The 5,736-nt window shown below is 35.6% G+C and overlaps 1 pseudogene; it reads right to left on the reverse strand.

The window, feature by feature from the left end:
• Positions 1 to 3,818: 3,818 nt before the first annotated feature.
• LOC147792394 (secreted RxLR effector protein 161 pseudogene) lies at positions 3,819 to 4,433 on the reverse strand (annotated as a pseudogene).
• Positions 4,434 to 5,736: the final 1,303 nt, after the last annotated feature.

A 5,736-nucleotide genomic window follows, 5' to 3' on the forward strand; every position in this document is an offset into this window, starting at 1 on the left:
TTTTTCTTCTCTTTTATGAATCGGGGTGAGAGAAGCATAGCCCAAAGGTTACTTATATATCTCATTAATAGGTTGAAATTTGTTCAAAAGATCAAAGATCGATGTAACGGTGAAACTCCTTCCATTTTTTTCTTAATTCAGTTGCTTTGTTAATAAATTGTGTTTCTAACTTTGATAATTTGTTGAGTAATAAGCAAATATTTCTAACAAAGCTAGCAACGTTCATACATATCTTGCCCACAGAACCAATATTTTAACATTATGGCCCCTTTTTCTTAAATAAAACTCGAAGCTTGTTCCAGTCTCAAATTAAAAATTAAAATAGTAGCTAACTACGTTTATGATAAGTTCTTATATAATACCCCTACTACATTTTTTGAGTTGGGGACATTTTTCCACCTAATAATTCACAAATACATAAAATTATTTTAATAAAAATAGAATAGTTAACATCTTAATTATCTAATTTTAAAAAATGTAATCAAATTATTGAAAATATTTTATTTATACACTTTTCATACAATACTATGCATTTATTAATTTATATATATATATATATATATATATATATATATATATATATATATATATATATATATATATATATATATATATATATATATATATTCTAGGAGAGAAAGTAGAATATTCTGAACATTGAATTTTTATGTCGCATATTTAGAAGGTCCAAAGCATACAATAAATAAATTCAGATTGCTTTGTCTTTTTGACCGTAAACAATTCGACGTGTAGTTTTGCTATTCGATGTGTAGTTTGGTAAGAACTTATATTATGAGCCTCCATGCCCACGCTTGGAAAATGTCACCTTTTGAATTTGATTGTGTGGAAGGAGAAAAAATGAGGTCTATAATTTTATGTCCCCACTGATAAAAAAATAAATTGCCCATCTGACCTTTTTTTTTCAAACAAATTCTCTTTCTTTTTTCTTGATGGCGGGTTAAAAAGTCACGTCATTAAACTCAGGCCAACTTTTGAAGGGACGAGCCATTACACCGAACTGGTTTTGGATTAGTGGATCATTCTAAAATGTTTGATCAAGCTTTTAGGGTCGACCAAAATTGTAACGCGTCATGTCTAGGATAGATCAAGATTTGTAATGCAGATTCGATACCTAATGGCTCTAAATCTTGGACATGAGCCGTTACAAATTGTATTAGGGCAGTATCTCTCCCAGTATGATGTGGTTTCAAAACGAACTAATGTGAAAGTTGGTAGGTATGTGACACCCGAGCAAATGAGGGGTACATGACTGAACCCAAACCACTTCCAAACGAGAGGTATCCTGAGGATATGATAGCCAAGAAATACTTTAGAACATGGATAGTCACTCCATATACCAATAAGGTTCATTTTCCTTTTCGATAGCTCAATTATAAGAACTTCATGGTTAGGTATGTTTTGCATGGAGCAATTCTATGATGCACGTAACCTGTGGAGAATTTTTCTAGGATGCATGTGAATATGGAAAAGACATGCCGGAAGAACTCGAGTTAGTTCGCGAGAATAGCTTTCACTCTTAGAAACAAAGAGTAGGTAACCTGACCATGTCAAATCCTAGACATGAGTCGTTACAAAGGTTTGGGAGTCACACTCACTCATGGTCAAACAAATTCACTCTTGATCCAACGTACAAATATAGTTACATAAGCAAAGTAAAAAGTGATATAATCCAAAAAATGTATAAACAACCTACGTACCATAATTAAAATTTTTAATACTCCTCGTAATTAAACACTACAAACTTAGTAGCCATTTGGTTTCAAATTCCTCCCATAATTCTTCATTAATCAGAAATTTTGTACATGCTTGTCACAATCTTCCCTTTGAGTCATTTGGGTTTTAGTATTGAAAGTAGATGAGTAGTTCATTTTAACCTCAAACCTTTTCTTGATGAATCCAATTATTTTGACCCTTCCTGGCATTTCCGTGTGGCTACTGATATTCAAACCTCCCGACTTCAAATCCTCCATCAAACTCAGACCCTCATCCATTTCCTCCGCCTCGGTCTCCACCGTCACATTCATCGTCATCGTGTCCTTTGCCTTCATCAATCCGCCGGCGTCTCCCCTTCTCCGATCACCTCGCCGTGGTAGTAAATCACCATCGTGGCTTTTGAGTATTTGAACGATGCGACATTAGGATTCCGCACGAAGACACTAGCCACAACGAGTATGCCACCGTCTGAGAAGGAAGAACGGTGAGTTTTAAATGATTATTAAGAAAATTAGATGAAAACCCAATTAAGCGTTAGATTTTGACTTAGTAATAACTCAGGAAAACCTAAACAATCGTAGTGTCAAGTTATGATATTATTGAATACTCAACCTGGCTTTTACAACTTTACAAATAACAATAGAAATATTAACTATATGACAAATAATTAAACTAAATAACAAACAATACTCTTAAAACAACCCTTCGCCCCTCTCTTTCTACTCCCTATAAACACAACCTTCGTACCACTTCATGTTCGAAGAATTTGATTAGATCAAAGAAGAGTTAGAGTATTTTTATGGGGTTAGTTTAAATATTTGATTTGTTTACCAAATTTGTTTACAAGATTTTTGTTTCCAAGATTTGTGGTTAGTTTCTATTTAGGGTTATTTGTGAGACTACGAAAGCCAAGTTCAATATTCAATAATATTATCACTTCCCGCTTCAATTGTTTATGTTTCTGGCTTAGTTGTGTCAAAACCTAGCAATTGGTATCATAGCCCCAATTTTTTAGTGATCAAATAGAGAGAGTATGAGTGAAGACAAAGTTTTAACGAAGATCCCTCACTTCGATGGTCACTTTGATCATTTTAGTGATGGAGTGAGCTGATGGAATATTTGCTCAGAGCAAAAGGTCTATGGAGTGTGGCGGAGATTGGTTTCTCAGGTCAAGAGGAAGGAACAATGTTGACTGAGGCACAAAAGGGCCACCTTGATGATGCTAGACTCAAAGATCACCAAGTAAAGCATTACCTCTTCCAGGCAATTTATCGAGCTGTCTTTGAGCAAATCTTGGATCGTCGCACAGCCAAGATTGTTTGGGACTCAATGAAACGAAAATTTTGTGGAAACCAAAAAGTGAAGAAATCTCTTCTTAATGCATTAAGGAGAGAATTTGAGATCCTAGAGATGAAGAATGATAAAAGCATCAAAGATTATTTTTTAAGAGTGATGATAACCTCCAACAAGATGAGAAGCAGTGGAGAAGATATGCCAGACAAGAAAATTGTAGAAAAAATTATGCGTACCCTGACTGAAAAATTTAAGTATGTTGTAGTATCCATGGAGGAATCCAAAGATACTGATAACATGTCCATTGATGAATTACAAAGTTCATTGGTGGTGCATGAACAAAAATTGCGAAGATCCTGACAGAAAACACACGTACGAGGAAGTGAGTTTTGCACAATAACGTAATTCTCTAAGAGAGACAATACTTAGAAAATAAACAAAACCAACTTACTTATTTTATTCAACTTGTTACACAGTATATATACAGACAGAGAGAAAAACTAACTTCTTACAATCTTAGCCACACATTAATAACTGCTAATAACTTCCCTTGATCTTATCCACAAATACTAAAACTGACATAATTTAAAATACAAAAAGCAAATACAAATGAATTACGGTTAATACAAGATTAAATAAACTAACAAATCATCCCCTTAATCTTGTATTTCGATCTTCACATTCTTACATTCTTCAAACCAATTCTTTCTCGAAGCTCCACAAATTTTTGTCGTCCTATTGGCTTCGTAAGTATATCAGCCAATTAATCCTCAGTTTTTACATGATCCACTTCAATCTCCTTTTTGCACACATTCACGAATGAAATGGAACCTCATGTCTATATGTTTGCTGCGATCATGATGAACTGGTTTTTTCGCTAATGCTATAGCAGACTTGTTATCGATATTTAAACGAACTGGATTTACTTCCTTCCCATGCAATTCCTTCAGTAAACGTCCTAACCACATTCCTTGACAAGCAGCTGACGTCGCCGCAATATACTCCGCTTCAAAGGATGAAAGTGCCACCATCTTTTGTTTCTTTGAAGTCCATGTGATTGGATTGCCATATAAGAAAAACAATGTCCCCGTAGTGCTCTTTCGATCATCTATATCTCCAGCAAGATCACTATCACTATATCCGATTAATCGATTTTCTACTTGCTTTGCCTTAACATAATGACATCCAATATCAATGGTTCCTTTCACGTACCTGAGTATTTGCTTCACAGCTTCCATATGAACCATGGTCGGAGCTTCCATATAACGACTCATAACTCCAACGGAATATGATAAGTCAGGTCGTGTGTTCACTAAATAACGAAGACTTCCGATAATACTCTTGTAAAGAGTGGAATCCACAGATCGACAATTACTCGCTTTGCTTAGCTTTGTTCTCGGCTCCATAGGAAAACATGACACGGATTACAATCCATCATTCCAAGTTTTGCCAAAAGCTTTGCCGCATAACTCGACTGAGATTACCTGATTCCATCGAAGTCTTGTTTAACTTCTATTCCCAAATAATAAGGCAGGAATCCTAAATCACTCATTTCAAACAACTTCTTCATTTGTTGGTTGAAGCTCAAAATATCATCCTTGCTCGACCCGACAATAATTAAATCATCAACATAAACTCCAACTATCTGAATTTTATTTTCTTTCCAACGTGTATACACAGCATGCTCTAAAGGACACTTTTGAAATCCAAGAGACTTTAAGAAATTATCCAGTTTTGCATTCCAGGCACGAGGTGCTTGACGTAAGCCATACAATGCTTTCCTAAGTCGTAAAACATTCCCTTCTCGACCTTCCACAGCAAATTCTTCTGGTAGTTCTACATAAACCTCTTCCTTCAACTCACCATTAAGAAACGCTGACTTGACATCCATATGATGAATCTCCCAACTCTCCTGCGCTGCTATAGCAATCAAGACTCGCACTGTTTCAAGCCTTGCAACAGGTGCAAATACCTCATCAAAATCCACTCCATATTTCTCGACAAAACCCTTTGCGACTAAACGGGCTTTATACCTCACGATCTCCCCATTCGAATTTCTATTCAACTTATATACCCATTTCAACCCGATTGCTCGATGTCCCTTTGGTAGTTTTGCGAACTCTCACGTGCCATTTTTTTCAATAACAGACAAATCTTCTAGCATTGCTTGCTGCCATTTTTCATTATCTCTTGCTTCCATATATGAATTTGGCTCCTCAAGTGAAAGAAAACACATCCCAGCTTCTTCATTCAACTCAATAGAATCAGAGTAAATTTCTCTTAACGATCGAAATTTTCTTGGACTAGATGAGACGTATGAATCGTCTCCTATTGATAAATCATTTGCTGGTGATGAATCGTCTCCCAATAGAGTCCCTGATGATTCTCCTCGCTCTTCTAAAATGTCCTCGTCCTTCACATAGACCTGAGGATCATAATGAACAGCGAATTTACCACCTTCCTTCTTATTTTCTTCCAATTGTTGCACATCCCATTTATATTCTTCTTCTTCTAGAAACTTGACGTCTCGGCTGATATGAAGTCTTTTCGCTTTAGGATCATACAAACGATAAGCTTTTGAACCTGCTTCATATCCCACGAAAATCATTGGCACACTTCGGTCTTGTAATTTGGTTAAATTTGGTGTTGTATTTCTTCCATACGCCAGGCTTTTGAACACTCTAAAATGCTCTACATTAGGCTTTCTTC

Source organism: Cucurbita pepo, chromosome 6, assembly GCF_057944985.1.
Source record: "Cucurbita pepo subsp. pepo isolate OVF chromosome 6, ASM5794498v1, whole genome shotgun sequence".
In the NCBI taxonomy this organism is placed as follows: domain Eukaryota; kingdom Viridiplantae; phylum Streptophyta; class Magnoliopsida; order Cucurbitales; family Cucurbitaceae; genus Cucurbita; species Cucurbita pepo.